Here is a 19,810-nt window from a genome sequence, read left to right on the forward strand (position 1 = left end):
GACTGAGAGTGGGGCCGGGAGGATAACAGAGAGTGAGAAAAGCGAGGCTGAGAGTCGAGTCTGCAGGATTACAGAGAGTGAGAACGAGTGAGACTGAGAGTTGATCCGTGAGGATAACAGAGAGCGAGAAAGAAGGAGACTGAGAGTGGACCCGGGAGGAAAACAGAGAGTGAGAAAGAGTGAGACTGAGAGCGGATCCGGATGGATAATAGAGAGTGAGAAAGTGCAAGGCTGAGAGCGGAGCCGGGAGGGTAAAAGAGTGAGAAAGAGTGAGACTGAGAGCGGAGCCGAGAGGATAACAGAGAGTGAGAAAGAGGAAGACTGAGAATGGAGCCGGGAGGCTAACTGAGAGTGAGAAAGAGTGAGACTGAGAGCGGAGCCACGAGCAGAATAGAGAGTGAGAAAGAGTGAGACTGAGAATGGAGCAGGGAGGATAACAGTGAGTGAGAAAGAGTGAGACTGAGAACGCAGCCGGGGGTATAACAGATAGTGAGAAAGAGTGAGACTGAGAGTGGGGCCGGGAGGATAACAGAGAGTGAGAAAGAGCGAGGCTGAGAGTCGAGTCTGGAGGATTACAGAGAGTGAGAAAGAGTGAGACTGAGAGTGGACCCGGGAGGATAACAGAGAGTGAGAAAGAGCGAGACTGAGAGTGGAGCCGGGAGTATAACAGAGAGTGAGAATTAGTGAGACTGAGAGCGGAGTCGGGAGAATAACAGAGAGTGAGAAAGAGCGAGACAGAGTGGAGCTGGGAGAATAACAGAGAGTGAGAAACAACGAGACTGAGAGCGGAGCCGGGAGGATAACAGAGAGTGAGAAAGAGCGAGACTGTGAGTGGAGCCGGGAGTATAACTGAGAGTGAGAAAGAGTGAGACTGAGAGCGGAGCCACGAGCATAATAGAGAGTGAGAAAGAGTGAGACTGAGAATGGAGCAGGGAGGATAACAGTGAGTGAGAAAGAGTGAGACTGAGAGCGCAGCCGGGGGTATAACAGATAGTGAGAAAGAGTGAGACTGAGAGTGGGGCCGGGAGGATAACAGAGAGTGAGAAAGAAGGAGACTGAGAGTGGACCCGAGAGGATAACAAAGAGTGAGAAAGAGTGAGACTGAGAGTGGAGCCGGGCGTATAACAGAGAGTATGAAAGAGTGAGACTGAGAGCGGAGCCGGGAGTATAACAGAGAGTGACAAAGAGTGAGACTGAGAGTGGAGCCGGGAGGATAACAGAGAGTGAGAAAGAGCGAGACAGAGTGGAGCCGGGAGTGTAACAGAGAGTGAGAAAGAGTGAGACTGAGAGTGGAGCCGGGAGGATAACAGAGAGTGAGAAAGAGCAAGACTGAGAGTGGAGCCGGGAGTATAACAGAGAGTGAGAATTAGTGAGACTGAGAGCGGAGCCGGGAGAATAACAGAGAGTGAGAAAGAGTGAGACTCTGAATGGAGCCGGGAGGATAACAGAGAGCGAGAAAGAGTGAGACTGAGAGTGGATCCGGGTGGAAAATAGAGAGTGAGAAAGAGTGAGACTGAGAGCCGAGCCGGGGTGATAACAGAGAGTAAGATAGAGTGAGACTGCGAATGGAGCCGGGAGTATAACAGAGAGTGAGAAAGAGTGAGTCTGAGAGCGGAGCCGGGAGGATAATAGAGAGTGAGAAAGAGAGAGACTGAGAGCGGAGCAGGGGTGATAACAGAGAGTGAGAAAGAGTGAGACTGAGAGCGGAGCAGAGAGGATAATAGAGAGTGAGAAAGAATGAGACTGAGATTGGAGCTGGGAGGATAACAGAGAGTGAGAAAGAGTGAGACTGAGAGCGGAGCAGGGGTGATAACAGAGAGTGAGAAAGAGTGAGACTGAGAGCGGAGCAGGGAGGATTACAGAGAGTGAGAAAGAGAGAGACTGAGAGCGGAGCAGGGGTGATAACAGAGAGTGAGAAAGAGAGAGACTGAGAGCGGAGCAGGGGTGATAACAGAGAGTGAGAAAGAGTGAGACTGAGAGCGGAGCAGGGAGGATAATAGAGAGTGAGAAAGAGAGAGACTGAGAGCGGAGCAGGGGTGATAACAGAGAGTGAGAAAGAGTGAGACTGAGAGCGGAGCAGGGAGGATTACAGAGAGTGAGAAAGAGAGAGACTGAGAGCGGAGCAGGGGTGATAACAGAGAGTGAGAAAGAGTGAGACTGAGAGCGGAGCAGGGAGGATAATAGAGAGTGAGAAAGAGTGAGACTGAGAGCGGAGCAGGGGTGATAACAGAGAGTGAGAAAGAGTGAGACTGAGAACGGAGCAGGGAGGATTACAGAGAGTGAGAAAGAGAGAGACTGAGAGCGGAGCAGGGGTGATAACAGAGAGTGAGAAAGAGTGAGACTGAGAGCGGAGCAGGGAGGATAATAGAGAGTGATAAAGAGTGAGACTCTGAATGGAGCCGGGAGGATAACAGAGAGCGAGAAAGAGTGACACTGAGAGCGGAGCCGGGAGGATAATAGAGAGTGAGAAAGAGTGAGACTGAGAGTGGAGCTGGGAGGTTAACAGAGAGTGAGAATTAGTGAGACTGAGAGTGGAGCTGGGAGTATAAAAGAGAGTGAGAAAGAGTGAGACTGAGAGCGGAGCCGGGAGGATAATAGAGAGTGAGAAAGAGTGAGACTGAGAGCGGAGCCGGGAGTATAACAGAGAGTGAGAAAGAGTGAGACTGAGAGTGGCGCCGGGAGGATAATAGAGAGTGAGAAAGAATGAGACTGAGAGTGGAGCTGGGAGTATAAAAGAGAGTGAGAAAGAGTGAGACTGAGAGCGGAGCCGGGAGTATAACAGAGAGTGAGAAAGAGTGAGACTGAGAGCGAAGCCGGGAGGATAATAGAGAGTGAGAAAGAGTGAGACTGAGAGTGGAGCTGGGAGGTTAACAGAGAGTGAGAATTAGTGAGACTGAGAGTGGAGCTGGGAGAATAAAAGAGAGTGAGAAAGAGTGAGACTGAGAGCGGAGCCGGGGTGATAACAGAGAGTGAGAAAGAGTGTCACTGAGAGCGGAGCCGGGGTGATAACAGCGAGTGAGAAAGAGAGAGACTGAGAGCGGAGTCGGGGTGATAACAGAGAGTGAGAAAGAGTGAGACTGAGAGCGGAGCCGGGAGTATAACAGAGAGTGAGAAAGAGTGAGATTGAGAGCTGAGCTGGGAGTATAACAGAGAGTGAGAAAGAGCGAGACTGAGAGCGGAGCCGGCAGGATAATAGAGAGTGAGAATGAGTGAGACTGAGAGCGGAGCCGGGGTGATAACTGAGAGTGAGAAAGAGCGAGGCTGAGAGTCGAGTCTGGAGGATTACAGAGAGTGAGAAAGAGTGAGACTGAGAGCGGAGCCACGAGCAAAATAGAGAGTGAGAAAGAGTGAGACTGAGAATGGAGCAGGGAGGATAACAGTGAGTGAGAAAGAGTGAGACTGAGAGCGCAGCCGGGGGTATAACAGATAGTGAGAAAGAGTGAGACTGAGAGTGGGGCCGGGAGGATAACAGAGAGCGAGAAAGAAGGAGACTGAGAGTGGACCCGGGAGGATAACAGAGAGTGAGAAAGAGCGAGACTGCGAGTGGAGCCGGGAGTATAACAGAGAGTGAGAATTAGTGAGACTGAGAGCGGAGCCGGGAGAATAACAGAGAGTGAGAAAGAGCAAGACAGAGTGCAGCCGGGAGGATAACAGAGAGTGAGAAAAAGTGAGACTGAGAGCGGAGCCGGCAGGATAATAGAGAGTGAGAAAGAGTGAGACTGAGAGCGGAGCCGGGGTGATAACTGAGAGTGAGAAAGAGTGAGAATGAGAGCGGAGCCGGGAGGATAATAGAGAGTGAGAAAGAGTGAGACTCTGAATGGAGCCGGGAGGATTACAGAGAGTGAGAAAGAGTGAGACTGAGAGCGGATCCGGGTGGATAATAGAGAGTGAGAAAGTGCGAGGCTGAGAGCGGAGCCGGGAGGATAACAGAGAGTGAGAAGGATTGAGATTGAGAGCGGAGCCGAGAGGATAATAGAGAATGAGAAAGAGTGAGACTGAGAGCGGAGCCGGGGTGATAACAGAGAGTGAGATATAGTGAGACTGCGAATGGAGCCGGGAGTATAACAGAGAGTGAGAAACAGCGAGACTGAGAGCGGAGCCGGGAGGGTAACAGAGAGTGAGAAAGAGCGAGAGTGAGAGTGGGGCCGGGAGGATAACAGAGAATGAGAAAGAGTGAGACTGAGAGCGGAGCCGGGAGGATAATAGAGAGTGAGAAAGAGAGAGAATGAGAGCGGAACAGGGGTGATAACAGAGAGTGTGAAAGAGGAAGACTGAGAATGGAGCCGGGAGGATAACTGAGAGTGAGAAAGAGTGAGACTGAGAGTGGAGCCGGGAGCATAATAGAGAGTGAGAAAGAGTGAGACTGAGAGTGGGGCCGGGAGGATAACAGAGAGTGAGAAAAGCGAGGCTGAGAGTCGAGTCTGGAGGATTACAGAGAGTGAGAACGAGTGAGACTGAGAGTTGATCCGTGAGGATAACAGAGAGCGAGAAAGAAAGAGACTGAGAGTGGACCCGGGAGGAAAACAGAGAGTGAGAAAGAGTGAGACTGAGAGCGGATCCGGATGGATAATAGAGAGTGAGAAAGTGCAAGGCTGAGAGCGGAGCCGGGAGGGTAAAAGAGTGAGAAAGAGTGAGACTGAGAGCGGAGCCGAGAGGATAACAGAGAGTGAGAAAGAGGAAGACTGAGAATGGAGCCGGGAGGCTAACTGAGAGTGAGAAAGAGTGAGACTGAGAGCGGAGCCACGAGCAAAATAGAGAGTGAGAAAGAGTGAGACTGAGAATGGAGCAGGGAGGATAACAGTGAGTGAGAAAGAGTGAGACTGAGAGCGCAGCCGGGGGTATAACAGATAGTGAGAAAGAGTGAGACTGAGAGTGGGGCCGGGAGGATAACAGAGAGTGAGAAAGAGCGAGGCTGAGAGTCGAGTCTGGAGGATTACAGAGAGTGATAAAGAGTGAGACTGAGAGTCGATCCGGGAGGATAACAGTGAGCGAGAAAGAAGGAGACTGAGAGTGGACCCGGGAGGATAACAGAGAGTGAGAAAGAGCGAGACTGAGAGTGGAGCCGGGAGTATAACAGAGAGTGAGAATTAGTGAGACTGAGAGCGGAGTCGGGAGAATAACAGAGAGTGAGAAAGAGCGAGACAGAGTGGAGCTGGGAGAATAACAGAGAGTGAGAAAGAGCGAGACAGAGTGGAGCCGGGAGGATAACAGAGAGTGAGAAAGAGTGAGACTGAGAGCGGAGCCGGGAGTATAACAGAGAGTGAGAAACAGCGAGACTGAGAGCGGAGCCGGGAGGGTAACAGAGAGTGAGAAAGAGCGAGAGTGAGAGTGGGGCCGGGAGGATAACAGAGAATGAGAAAGAGTGAGACTGAGAGCGGAGCCGGGAGGATAATAGAGAGTGAGAAAGAGAGAGAATGAGAGCGGAGCAGTGGTGATAACAGAGAGTGTGAAAGAGGAAGACTGAGAATGGAGCCGGGAGGATAACTGAGAGTGAGAAAGAGTGAGACTGAGAGCGGAGCCGGGAGCATAATAGAGAGTGAGAAAGAGTGAGACTGAGAATGGAGCAGGGAGGATAACAGAGAGTGAGAAAGAGTGAGACTGAGAGTGGGGCCGGGAGGATAACAGAGAGTGAGAAAAGCGAGGCTGAGAGTCGAGTCTGCAGGATTACAGAGAGTGAGAACGAGTGAGACTGAGAGTTGATCCGTGAGGATAACAGAGAGCGAGAAAGAAGGAGACTGAGAGTGGACCCGGGAGGAAAACAGAGAGTGAGAAAGAGTGAGACTGAGAGCGGATCCGGATGGATAATAGAGAGTGAGAAAGTGCAAGGCTGAGAGCGGAGCCGGGAGGGTAAAAGAGTGAGAAAGAGTGAGACTGAGAGCGGAGCCGAGAGGATAACAGAGAGTGAGAAAGAGGAAGACTGAGAATGGAGCCGGGAGGCTAACTGAGAGTGAGAAAGAGTGAGACTGAGAGCGGAGCCACGAGCATAATAGAGAGTGAGAAAGAGTGAGACTGAGAATGGAGCAGGGAGGATAACAGTGAGTGAGAAAGAGTGAGACTGAGAACGCAGCCGGGGGTATAACAGATAGTGAGAAAGAGTGAGACTGAGAGTGGGGCCGGGAGGATAACAGAGAGTGAGAAAGAGCGAGGCTGAGAGTCGAGTCTGGAGGATTACAGAGAGTGAGAAAGAGTGAGACTGAGAGTGGACCCGGGAGGATAACAGAGAGTGAGAAAGAGCGAGACTGAGAGTGGAGCCGGGAGTATAACAGAGAGTGAGAATTAGTGAGACTGAGAGCGGAGTCGGGAGAATAACAGAGAGTGAGAAAGAGCGAGACAGAGTGGAGCTGGGAGAATAACAGAGAGTGAGAAACAGCGAGACTGAGAGCGGAGCCGGGAGGATAACAGAGAGTGAGAAAGAGCGAGACTGTGAGTGGAGCCGGGAGTATAACTGAGAGTGAGAAAGAGTGAGACTGAGAGCGGAGCCACGAGCATAATAGAGAGTGAGAAAGAGTGAGACTGAGAATGGAGCAGGGAGGATAACAGTGAGTGAGAAAGAGTGAGACTGAGAGCGCAGCCGGGGGTATAACAGATAGTGAGAAAGAGTGAGACTGAGAGTGGGGCCGGGAGGATAACAGAGAGTGAGAAAGAAGGAGACTGAGAGTGGACCCGAGAGGATAACAAAGAGTGAGAAAGAGTGAGACTGAGAGTGGAGCCGGGCGTATAACAGAGAGTATGAAAGAGTGAGACTGAGAGCGGAGCCGGGAGTATAACAGAGAGTGACAAAGAGTGAGACTGAGAGTGGAGCCGGGAGGATAACAGAGAGTGAGAAAGAGCGAGACAGAGTGGAGCCGGGAGTGTAACAGAGAGTGAGAAAGAGTGAGACTGAGAGTGGAGCCGGGAGGATAACAGAGAGTGAGAAAGAGCAAGACTGAGAGTGGAGCCGGGAGTATAACAGAGAGTGAGAATTAGTGAGACTGAGAGCGGAGCCGGGAGAATAACAGAGAGTGAGAAAGAGTGAGACTCTGAATGGAGCCGGGAGGATAACAGAGAGCGAGAAAGAGTGAGACTGAGAGTGGATCCGGGTGGAAAATAGAGAGTGAGAAAGAGTGAGACTGAGAGCCGAGCCGGGGTGATAACAGAGAGTAAGATAGAGTGAGACTGCGAATGGAGCCGGGAGTATAACAGAGAGTGAGAAAGAGTGAGTCTGAGAGCGGAGCCGGGAGGATAATAGAGAGTGAGAAAGAGAGAGACTGAGAGCGGAGCAGGGGTGATAACAGAGAGTGAGAAAGAGTGAGACTGAGAGCGGAGCAGAGAGGATAATAGAGAGTGAGAAAGAATGAGACTGAGATTGGAGCTGGGAGGATAACAGAGAGTGAGAAAGAGTGAGACTGAGAGCGGAGCAGGGGTGATAACAGAGAGTGAGAAAGAGTGAGACTGAGAGCGGAGCAGGGAGGATTACAGAGAGTGAGAAAGAGAGAGACTGAGAGCGGAGCAGGGGTGATAACAGAGAGTGAGAAAGAGAGAGACTGAGAGCGGAGCAGGGGTGATAACAGAGAGTGAGAAAGAGTGAGACTGAGAGCGGAGCAGGGAGGATAATAGAGAGTGAGAAAGAGAGAGACTGAGAGCGGAGCAGGGGTGATAACAGAGAGTGAGAAAGAGTGAGACTGAGAGCGGAGCAGGGAGGATTACAGAGAGTGAGAAAGAGAGAGACTGAGAGCGGAGCAGGGGTGATAACAGAGAGTGAGAAAGAGTGAGACTGAGAGCGGAGCAGGGAGGATAATAGAGAGTGAGAAAGAGTGAGACTGAGAGCGGAGCAGGGGTGATAACAGAGAGTGAGAAAGAGTGAGACTGAGAGCGGAGCAGGGAGGATTACAGAGAGTGAGAAAGAGAGAGACTGAGAGCGGAGCAGGGGTGATAACAGAGAGTGAGAAAGAGTGAGACTGAGAGCGGAGCAGGGAGGATAATAGAGAGTGATAAAGAGTGAGACTCTGAATGGAGCCGGGAGGATAACAGAGAGCGAGAAAGAGTGACACTGAGAGCGGAGCCGGGAGGATAATAGAGAGTGAGAAAGAGTGAGACTGAGAGTGGAGCTGGGAGGTTAACAGAGAGTGAGAATTAGTGAGACTGAGAGTGGAGCTGGGAGTATAAAAGAGAGTGAGAAAGAGTGAGACTGAGAGCGGAGCCGGGAGGATAATAGAGAGTGAGAAAGAGTGAGACTGAGAGTGGAGCCGGGAGTATAACAGAGAGTGAGAAAGAGTGAGACTGAGAGTGGCGCCGGGAGGATAATAGAGAGTGAGAAAGAATGAGACTGAGAGTGGAGCTGGGAGTATAAAAGAGAGTGAGAAAGAGTGAGACTGAGAGCGGAGCCGGGAGTATAACAGAGAGTGAGAAAGAGTGAGACTGAGAGCGGAGCCGGGAGGATAATAGAGAGTGAGAAAGAGTGAGACTGAGAGTGGAGCTGGGAGGTTAACAGAGAGTGAGAATTAGTGAGACTGAGAGTGGAGCTGGGAGAATAAAAGAGAGTGAGAAAGAGTGAGACTGAGAGCGGAGCCGGGGTGATAACAGAGAGTGAGAAAGAGTGTCACTGAGAGCGGAGCCGGGGTGATAACAGCGGGTGAGAAAGAGAGAGACTGAGAGCGGAGTCGGGGTGATAACAGAGAGTGAGAAAGAGTGAGACTGAGAGCGGAGCTGGGAGTATAACAGAGAGTGAGAAAGAGCGAGACTGAGAGCGGAGCCGGCAGGATAATAGAGAGTGAGAATGAGTGAGACTGAGAGCGGAGCCGGGGTGATAACTGAGAGTGAGAAAGAGCGAGGCTGAGAGTCGAGTCTAGAGGATTACAGAGAGTGAGAAAGAGTGAGACTGAGAGCGGAGCCACGAGCAAAATAGAGAGTGAGAAAGAGTGAGACTGAGAATGGAGCAGGGAGGATAACAGTGAGTGAGAAAGAGTGAGACTGAGAGCGCAGCCGGGGGTATAACAGATAGTGAGAAAGAGTGAGACTGAGAGTGGGGCCGGGAGGATAACAGAGAGTGAGAAAGAGCGAGGCTGAGAGTCGAGTCTGGAGGATTACAGAGAGTGAGAAAGAGTGAGACTGAGAGTCGATCCGGGAGGATAACAGAGAGCGAGAAAGAAGGAGACTGAGAGTGGACCCGGGAGGATAACAGAGAGTGAGAAAGAGCGAGACTGAGAGTGGAGCCGGGAGTATAACAGAGAGTGAGAATTAGTGAGACTGAGAGCGGAGTCGGGAGAATAACAGAGAGTGAGAAAGAGCGAGACAGAGTGGAGCTGGGAGAATAACAGAGAGTGAGAAAGAGCGAGACAGAGTGGAGCCGGGAGGATAACAGAGAGTGAGAAAGAGTGAGACTGAGAGCGGAGCCGGGAGTATAACAGAGAGTGAGAAACAGCGAGACTGAGAGCGGAGCCGGGAGGGTAACAGAGAGTGAGAAAGAGCGAGAGTGAGAGTGGGGCCGGGAGGATAACAGAGAATGAGAAAAAGTGAGACTGAGAGCGGAGCCGGGAGGATAATAGAGAGTGAGAAAGAGAGAGAATGAGAGCGGAGCAGGGGTGATAACAGAGAGTGTGAAAGAGGAAGACTGAGAATGGAGCCGGGAGGATAACTGAGAGTGAGAAAGAGTGAGACTGAGAGCGGAGCCGGGAGCATAATAGAGAGTGAGAAAGAGTGAGACTGAGAATGGAGCAGGGAGGATAACAGAGAGTGAGAAAGAGTGAGACTGAGAGTGGGGCCGGGAGGATAACAGAGAGTGAGAAAAGCGAGGCTGAGAGTCGAGTCTGGAGGATTACAGAGAGTGAGAACGAGTGAGACTGAGAGTTGATCCGTGAGGATAACAGAGAGTGAGAAAGAAGGAGACTGAGAGTGGACCCGGGAGGAAAACAGAGAGTGAGAAAGAGTGAGACTGAGAGCGGATCCGGATGGATAATAGAGAGTGAGAAAGTGCAAGGCTGAGAGCGGAGCCGGGAGGGTAAAAGAGTGAGAAAGAGTGAGACTGAGAGCGGAGCCGAGAGGATAACAGAGAGTGAGAAAGAGGAAGACTGAGAATGGAGCCGGGAGGCTAACTGAGAGTGAGAAAGAGTGAGACTGAGAGCGGAGCCACGAGCATAATAGAGAGTGAGAAAGAGTGAGACTGAGAATGGAGCAGGGAGGATAACAGTGAGTGAGAAAGAGTGAGACTGAGAACGCAGCCGGGGGTATAACAGATAGTGAGAAAGAGTGAGACTGAGAGTGGGGCCGGGAGGATAACAGAGAGTGAGAAAGAGCGAGGCTGAGAGTCGAGTCTGGAGGATTACAGAGAGTGAGAAAGAGTGAGACTGAGAGTGGACCCGGGAGGATAACAGAGAGTGAGAAAGAGCGAGACTGAGAGTGGAGCCGGGAGTATAACAGAGAGTGAGAATTAGTGAGACTGAGAGCGGAGTCGGGAGAATAACAGAGAGTGAGAAAGAGCGAGACAGAGTGGAGCTGGGAGAATAACAGAGAGTGAGAAAGAGCGAGACTGTGAGTGGAGCCGGGAGTATAACTGAGAGTGAGAAAGAGTGAGACTGAGAGCGGAGCCACGAGCATAATAGAGAGTGAGAAAGAGTGAGACTGAGAATGGAGCAGGAAGGATAACAGTGAGTGAGAAAGAGTGAGACTGAGAGCGCAGCCGGGGGTATAACAGATAGTGAGAAAGAGTGAGACTGAGAGTGGGGCCGGGAGGATAACAGAGAGTGAGAAAGAAGGAGACTGAGAGTGGGGCCGGGAGGATAACAGAGAGTGAGAAAGAGCGAGGCTGAGAGTCGAGTCTGGAGGATTACAGAGAGTGAGAAAGAGTGAGACTGAGAGTCGATCCGGGAGGATAACAGAGAGCGAGAAAGAAGGAGACTGAGAGTGGACCCGGGAGGATAACAGAGAGTGAGAAAGAGCGAGACTGAGAGTGGAGCCGGGAGTATAACAGAGAGTGAGAATTAGTGAGACTGAGAGCGGAGTCGGGAGAATAACAGAGAGTGAGAAAGAGCGAGACAGAGTGGAGCTGGGAGAATAACAGAGAGTGAGAAAGAGCGAGACAGAGTGGAGCCGGGAGGATAACAGAGAGTGAGAAAGAGTGAGACTGAGAGCGGAGCCGGGAGTATAACAGAGAGTGAGAAACAGCGAGACTGTGAGCGGAGCCGGGAGGGTAACAGAGAGTGAGAAAGAGTGAGACTCTGAATGGAGCCGGGAGGATAACAGAGAGCGAGAAAGAGTGAGACTGAGAGTGGATCCGGGTGGAAAATAGAGAGTGAGAAAGAGTGAGACTGAGAGCCGAGCCGGGGTGATAACAGAGAGTAAGATAGAGTGAGACTGCGAATGGAGCCGGGAGTATAACAGAGAGTGAGAAAGAGTGAGTCTGAGAGCGGAGCCGGGAGGATAATAGAGAGTGAGAAAGAGAGAGACTGAGAGCGGAGAGGGGTGATAACAGAGAGTGAGAAAGAGTGAGACTGAGAGCGGAGCAGAGAGGATAATAGAGAGTGAGAAAGAATGAGACTGAGATTGGAGCTGGGAGGATAACAGAGAGTGAGAAAGAGTGAGACTGAGAGCGGAGCAGGGGTGATAACAGAGAGTGAGAAAGAGTGAGACTGAGAGCGGAGCAGGGAGGATTACAGAGAGTGAGAAAGAGAGAGACTGAGAGCGGAGCAGGGGTGATAACAGAGAGTGAGAAAGAGAGAGACTGAGAGCGGAGCAGGGGTGATAACAGAGAGTGAGAAAGAGTGAGACTGAGAGCGGAGCAGGGAGGATAATAGAGAGTGAGAAAGAGTGAGACTGAGAGCGGAGCAGGTGTGATAACAGAGAGTGAGAAAGAGTGAGACTGAGACCGGAGCAGGGAGGATTACAGAGAGTGATAAATAGTGAGACTCTGAATGGAGCCGGGAGGATAACAGAGAGCGAGAAAGAGTGACACTGAGAGCGGAGCCGGGAGGATAATAGAGAGTGAGAAAGAGTGAGACTGAGAGTGGAGCTGGGAGGTTAACAGAGAGTGAGAATTAGTGAGACTGAGAGTGGAGCTGGGAGTATAAAAGAGAGTGAGAAAGAGTGAGACTGAGAGCGGAGCCGGGAGGATAATAGAGAGTGAGAAAGAGTGAGACTGAGAGCGGAGCCGGGAGTATAACAGAGAGTGAGAAAGAGTGAGACTGAGAGTGGCGCCGGGAGGATAATAGAGAGTGAGAAAGAATGAGACTGAGAGTGGAGCTGGGAGTATAAAAGAGAGTGAGAAAGAGTGAGACTGAGAGCGGAGCCGGGAGTATAACAGAGAGTGAGAAAGAGTGAGACTGAGAGCGGAGCCGGGAGGATAATAGAGAGTGAGAAAGAGTGAGACTGAGAGTGGAGCTGGGAGGTTAACAGAGAGTGAGAATTAGTGAGACTGAGAGTGGAGCTGGGAGAATAAAAGAGAGTGAGAAAGAGTGAGACTGAGAGCGGAGCCGGGGTGATAACAGAGAGTGAGAAAGAGTGTCACTGAGAGCGGAGCCGGGGTGATAACAGCGAGTGAGAAAGAGAGAGACTGAGAGCGGAGTCGGGGTGATAACAGAGAGTGAGAAAGAGTGAGACTGAGAGCGGAGCCGGGAGTATAACAGAGAGTGAGAAAGAGTGAGATTGAGAGCTGAGCTGGGAGTATAACAGAGAGTGAGAAAGAGCGAGACTGAGAGCGGAGCCGGCAGGATAATAGAGAGTGAGAATGAGTGAGACTGAGAGCGGAGCCGGGGTGATAACTGAGAGTGAGAAAGAGCGAGGCTGAGAGTCGAGTCTGGAGGATTACAGAGAGTGAGAAAGAGTGAGACTGAGAGCGGAGCCACGAGCAAAATAGAGAGTGAGAAAGAGTGAGACTGAGAATGGAGCAGGGAGGATAACAGTGAGTGAGAAAGAGTGAGACTGAGAACGCAGCCGGGGGTATAACAGATAGTGAGAAAGAGTGAGACTGAGAGTGGGGCCGGGAGGATAACAGAGAGTGAGAAAGAGCGAGGCTGAGAGTCGAGTCTGGAGGATTACAGAGAGTGAGAAAGAGTGAGACTGAGAGTGGACCCGGGAGGATAACAGAGAGTGAGAAAGAGCGAGACTGAGAGTGGAGCCGGGAGTATAACAGAGAGTGAGAATTAGTGAGACTGAGAGCGGAGTCGGGAGAATAACAGAGAGTGAGAAAGAGCGAGACAGAGTGGAGCTGGGAGAATAACAGAGAGTGAGAAAGAGCGAGACTGTGAGTGGAGCCGGGAGTATAACTGAGAGTGAGAAAGAGTGAGACTGAGAGCGGAGCCACGAGCATAATAGAGAGTGAGAAAGAGTGAGACTGAGAATGGAGCAGGAAGGATAACAGTGAGTGAGAAACAGCGAGACTGAGAGCGGAGCCGGGAGGGTAACAGAGAGTGAGAAAGAGCGAGAGTGAGAGTGGGGCCGGGAGGATAACAGAGAATGAGAAAGAGTGAGACTGAGAGCGGAGCCGGGAGGATAATAGAGAGTGAGAAAGAGAGAGAATGAGAGCGGAGCAGGGGTGATAACAGAGAGTGTGAAAGAGGAAGACTGAGAATGGAGCCGGGAGGATAACTGAGAGTGAGAAAGAGTGAGACTGAGAGCGGAGCCGGGAGCATAATAGAGAGTGAGAAAGAGTGAGACTGAGAATGGAGCAGGGAGGATAACAGAGAGTGAGAAAGAGTGAGACTGAGAGTGGGGCCGGGAGGATAACAGAGAGTGAGAAAAGCGAGGCTGAGAGTCGAGTCTGGAGGATTACAGAGAGTGAGAACGAGTGAGACTGAGAGTTGATCCGTGAGGATAACAGAGAGTGAGAAAGAAGGAGACTGAGAGTGGACCCGGGAGGAAAACAGAGAGTGAGAAAGAGTGAGACTGAGAGCGGATCCGGATGGATAATAGAGAGTGAGAAAGTGCAAGGCTGAGAGCGGAGCCGGGAGGGTAAAAGAGTGAGAAAGAGTGAGACTGAGAGCGGAGCCGAGAGGATAACAGAGAGTGAGAAAGAGGAAGACTGAGAATGGAGCCGGGAGGCTAACTGAGAGTGAGAAAGAGTGAGACTGAGAGCGGAGCCACGAGCATAATAGAGAGTGAGAAAGAGTGAGACTGAGAATGGAGCAGGGAGGATAACAGTGAGTGAGAAAGAGTGAGACTGAGAACGCAGCCGGGGGTATAACAGATAGTGAGAAAGAGTGAGACTGAGAGTGGGGCCGGGAGGATAACAGAGAGTGAGAAAGAGCGAGGCTGAGAGTCGAGTCTGGAGGATTACAGAGAGTGAGAAAGAGTGAGACTGAGAGTCGATCCGGGAGGATAACAGAGAGTGAGAAAGAGCGAGACTGAGAGTGGAGCCGGGAGTATAACAGAGAGTGAGAATTAGTGAGACTGAGAGCGGAGTCGGGAGAATAACAGAGAGTGAGAAAGAGCGAGACAGAGTGGAGCTGGGAGAATAACAGAGAGTGAGAAAGAGCGAGACTGTGAGTGGAGCCGGGAGTATAACTGAGAGTGAGAAAGAGTGAGGCTGAGAGCGGAGCCACGAGCATAATAGAGAGTGAGAAAGAGTGAGACTGAGAATGGAGCAGGAAGGATAACAGTGAGTGAGAAAGAGTGAGACTGAGAGCGCAGCCGGGGGTATAACAGATAGTGAGAAAGAGTGAGACTGAGAGTGGGGCCGGGAGGATAACAGAGAGTGAGAAAGAAGGAGACTGAGAGTGGACCCGAGAGGATAACAAAGAGTGAGAAAGAGTGAGACTGAGAGTGGAGCCGGGCGTATAACAGAGAGTATGAAAGAGTGAGACTGAGAGCGGAGCCGGGAGTATAACAGAGAGTGACAAAGAGTGAGACTGAGAGTGGAGCCGGGAGGATAACAGAGAGTGAGAAAGAGCGAGACAGAGTGGAGCCGGAAGTGTAACAGAGAGTGAGAAAGAGTGAGACTGAGAGTGGAGCCGGGAGGATAACAGAGAGTGAGAAAGAGCAAGACTGAGAGTGGAGCCGGGAGTATAACAGAGAGTGAGACTTAGTGAGACTGAGAGCGGAGCCGGGTGAATAACAGAGAGTGAGAAAGAGTGAGACTCTGAATGGAGCCGGGAGGATAACAGAGAGCGAGAAAGAGTGAGACTGAGAGTGGATCCGGGTGGAAAATAGAGAGTGAGAAAGAGTGAGACTGAGAGCCGAGCCGGGGTGATAACAGAGAGTAAGATAGAGTGAGACTGCGAATGGAGCCGGGAGTATAACAGAGAGTGAGAAAGAGTGAGTCTGAGAGCGGAGCCGGGAGGATAATAGAGAGTGAGAAAGAGAGAGACTGAGAGCGGAGCAGGGGTGATAACAGAGAGTGAGAAAGAGTGAGACTGAGAGCGGAGCAGAGAGGATAATAGAGAGTGAGAAAGAATGAGACTGAGATTGGAGCTGGGAGGATAACAGAGAGTGAGAAAGAGTGAGACTGAGAGCGGAGCAGGGGTGATAACAGAGAGTGAGAAAGAGTGAGACTGAGAGCGGAGCAGGGAGGATTACAGAGAGTGAGAAAGAGAGAGACTGAGAGCGGAGCAGGGGTGATAACAGAGAGTGAGAAAGAGAGAGACTGAGAGCGGAGCAGGGGTGATAACAGAGAGTGAGAAAGAGTGAGACTGAGAGCGGAGCAGGGAGGATAATAGAGAGTGAGAAAGAGAGAGACTGAGAGCGGAGCAGGGGTGATAACAGAGAGTGAGAAAGAGTGAGACTGAGAGCGGAGCAGGGAGGATTACAGAGAGTGAGAAAGAGAGAGACTGAGAGCGGAGCAGGGGTGATAACAGAGAGTGAGAAAGAGTGAGACTGAGAGCGGAGCAGGGAGGATAATAGAGAGTGAGAAAGAGTGAGACTGAGAGCCGAGCAGGGGTGATAACAGAGAGTGAGAAAGAGTGAGACTGAGAGCGGAGCAGGGAGGATTACAGAGAGTGAGAAAGAGAGAGACTGAGAGCGGAGCAGGGGTGATAACAGAGAGTGAGAAAGAGTGAGACTGAGAGCGGAGCCGGGAGGATAATAGAGAGTGAGAAAGAGTGAGACTGAGAGTGGAGCTGGGAGGTTAACAGAGAGTGAGAATTAGTGAGACTGAGAGTGGAGCTGGGAGTATAAAAGAGAGTGAGAAAGAGTGAGACTGAGAGCGGAGCCGGGAGGATAATAGAGAGTGAGAAAGAGTGAGACTGAGAGCGGAGCCGGGAGTATAACAGAGAGTGAGAAAGAGTGAGACTGAGAGTGGCGCCGGGAGGATAATAGAGAGTGAGAAAGAATGAGACTGAGAGTGGAGCTGGGAGTATAAAAGAGAGTGAGAAAGAGTGAGACTGAGAGCGGAGCCGGGAGTATAACAGAGAGTGAGAAAGAGTGAGACTGAGAGCGGAGCCGGGAGGATAATAGAGAGTGAGAAAGAGTGAGACTGAGAGTGGAGCTGGGAGGTTAACAGAGAGTGAGAATTAGTGAGACTGAGAGTGGAGCTGGGAGTATAAAAGAGAGTGAGAAAGAGTGAGACTGAGAGCGGAGCCGGGGTGATAACAGAGAGTGAGAAAGAGTGTCACTGAGAGCGGAGCCGGGGTGATAACAGCGAGTGAGAAAGAGAGAGACTGAGAGCGGAGTCGGGGTGATAACAGAGAGTGAGAAAGAGTGAGACTGAGAGCGGAGCCGGGAGTATAACAGAGAGTGAGAAAGAGTGAGATTGAGAGCTGAGCTGGGAGTATAACAGAGAGTGAGAAAGAGCGAGACTGAGAGCGGAGCCGGCAGGATAATAGAGAGTGAGAATGAGTGAGACTGAGAGCGGAGCCGGGGTGATAACTGAGAGTGAGAAAGAGTGAGACTGAGAGCGGGGCCGGGAGGATAATAGAGAGTGAGAAAGAGTGAGACTCTGAATGGAGCCGGGAGGATAACAGAGAGCGAGAAAGAGCGAGGCTGAGACTCAAGTCGGGAGGATTACAGAGAGTGAGAAAGAGTGAGACTGAGAGCGGATCCGGGTGGATAATAGAGAGTGAGAAAGTGCGAGGCTGAGAGCGGTGCCGGGAGGATAACAGAGAGTGAGAATGATTGAGACTGAGAGCGGAGCCGGGAGGATAATAGAGAGTGGGAAAGAGTGAGACTGAGAGCAGAGCCGGGGTGATAACAGAGAGTGAGATAGAGTGAGACTGCGAATGGAGCCGGGAGTATAACATAGAGTGAGAAACAGCGAGACTGAGAGCGGAGCCGGGAGGGTAACAGAGAGTGAGAAAGAGTGAGACTGAGAATGGAGAAGGGAGGATAACAGCGAGTGAGAAAGAGTGAGACTGAGAGCGTAGCCGGGGTATAACAGATAGTGAGAAAGAGTGAGACTGAAAGTGGGGCCGGGAGGATAACAGAGAGTGAGAAAGAGCGAGGCTGAGAGTCGAGTCTGGAGGATTACAGAGAGTGAGAAAGAGTGTGACTGAGAGTTGATCCGTGAGGATAACAGAGAGCGAGAAAGAAGGAGACTGAGAGTGGACCCGGGAGGATAACAGAGAGTGAGAAAGAGTGAGACTGAGAGCGGATCCGGATGGATAATACAGAGTGAGAAAGTGCAAGGCTGAGAGCGGAGCCGGGAGGGTAAAAGAGTGAGAAAGAGTGAGACTGAGAGCGGAGCCGGGAGGATGACAGAGAGTGACAAAGAGTGAGACTGAGAGTGGAGCCGGGAGTATAAAAGCGAGTGAGATAGTGTGAGACTGAGAGCAGAGCCGGGAGGATAATAGAGAGTGAGAAAGAGAGAGACTGAGAGCGGAGCAGGGGTGATAACAGAGAGTGAGAAAGAGGAAGACTGAGAATGGAGCCGGGAGGATATCTGAGAGTGAGAAAGAGTGAGACTGAGAGCGGAGCCACGAGCATAATAGAGAGTGAGAAAGAGTGAGACTGAGAATGGAGTAGGGAGGATAACAGTGAGTGAGAAAGAGTGAGACTGAGAGCGCAGCCGGGGGTATAACAGATAGTGAGAAAGAGTGAGACTGAGAGTGGGGCCGGATGTATAACAGAGAGTGAGAAAGAGCGAGGCTGAGAGTCGAGTCTGGAGGATTACAGAGAGTGAGAAAGAGTGAGACTGAGAGTCGATCCGGGAGGATAACAGAGAGTGAGAAAGAGTGAGACTCTGAATGGAGCCGGGAGGATAACAGAGAGTGAGAAAGAGCGAGGCTGAGACTCAAGTCGGGAGGATTACAGAGAGTGAGAAAGAGTGAGACTGAGAGCGGATCCGGGTGGATAATAGAGAGTGAGAAAGTGCGAGGCTGAGAGCGCAGCCGGGGGTATAACAGATAGTGAGAAAGAAGGTGACTGAGAGTGGACCCGGGAGGATAACAGAGAGTGAGAAAGAGCGAGACTGAGAGTGGAGCCGGGAGAATAACAGAGAGTGAGAAAGAGTGAGACTCTGAATGGAGCCGGGAGGATAACAGAGAGTGAGAAAGAGCGAGGCTGAGACTCAAGTCGGGAGGATTACAGAGAGTGAGAAAGAGTGAGACTGAGAGCGGATCCGGGTGGATAATAGAGAGTGAGAAAGTGCGAGGCTGAGAGCGGAGCCGGGAGGATAACAGAGAGTGAGAAGGATTGAGACTGAGAGCGGAGCTGGGAGGATAATAGAGAGTGAGAAAGAGTGAGACTGAGAGCGGAGCCGGGGTGATAACAGAGAGTGAGATAGAGTGAGACTACGAATGGAGCCGGGAGTATAACAGAGAGTGAGAAACAGCGAGACTGAGAGCGGAGCCGGGAGGGTAACAGAGAGTGAGAAAGAGCGAGAGTGAGAGTGGGGCCGGGAGGATAACATAGAATGAGAAAGTGTGAGACTGAGAGCGGAGCTGGGACCATAATAGAGAGTGAGAAAGAGAGAAACTGAGAGCGGATCCGGATGGATAATAGAGAGTGAGAAAGTGCAAGGCTGAGAGCGGAGCCGGGAGGGTAAAAGAGTGAGAAAGAGTGAGACTGAGAGCGGAGCCGGGAGGATGACAGAGAGTGACAAAGAGTGAGACTGAGAGTGGAGCCGGGAGTATAAAAGAGAGTGAGATAGTGTGAGATTGAGAGCGGAGCCGGGAGGATAATAGAGAGTGAGAAAGAGAGAGACTGAGAGCGGAGCAGGGGTGATAACAGAGAGTGAGAAAGAGTGAGACTGAGAGCGGAGCAGGGAGGATAATAGAGAGTGAGAAAGAGTGAGACTGAGAGCCGAGCAGGGGTGATAACAGAGAGTGAGAAAGAGTGAGACTGAGAGCGGAGCAGGGAGGATTACAGAGAGTGAGAAAGAGAGAGACTGAGAGCGGAGCAGGGGTGATAACAGAGAGTGAGAAAGAGTGAGACTGAGAGCGGAGCCGGGAGGATAATAGAGAGTGAGAAAGAGTGAGACTGAGAGTGGAGCTGGGAGGTTAACAGAGAGTGAGAATTAGTGAGACTGAGAGTGGAGCTGGGAGTATAAAAGAGAGTGAGAAAGAGTGAGACTGAGAGCGGAGCCGGGAGGATAATAGAGAGTGAGAAAGAGTGAGACTGAGAGCGGAGCCGGGAGTATAACAGAGAGTGAGAAAGAGTGAGACTGAGAGTGGCGCCGGGAGGATAATAGAGAGTGAGAAAGAATGAGACTGAGAGTGGAGCTGGGAGTATAAAAGAGAGTGAGAAAGAGTGAGACTGAGAGCGGAGCCGGGAGTATAACAGAGAGTGAGAAAGAGTGAGACTGAGAGCGGAGCCGGGAGGATAATAGAGAGTGAGAAAGAGTGAGACTGAGAGTGGAGCTGGGAGGTTAACAGAGAGTGAGAATTAGTGAGACTGAGAGTGGAGCTGGGAGTATAAAAGAGAGTGAGAAAGAGTGAGACTGAGAGCGGAGCCGGGGTGATAACAGAGAGTG

The 19,810-nt window shown here is 51.2% G+C and overlaps 1 protein-coding gene across 2 annotated transcripts in view; it reads right to left on the bottom strand.

Annotated features, from left to right (window-relative positions):
- Nucleotides 1-19,810, bottom strand: part of LOC140424726 (tripartite motif-containing protein 14-like) — an 805,674-nt gene that overhangs the window by 46,930 nt on the left and 738,934 nt on the right. The window lies entirely within an intron of this gene.

The sequence above is a fragment of the Scyliorhinus torazame genome, chromosome 6 (assembly GCF_047496885.1).
Source record: "Scyliorhinus torazame isolate Kashiwa2021f chromosome 6, sScyTor2.1, whole genome shotgun sequence".
Lineage (NCBI taxonomy): Eukaryota > Metazoa > Chordata > Chondrichthyes > Carcharhiniformes > Scyliorhinidae > Scyliorhinus > Scyliorhinus torazame.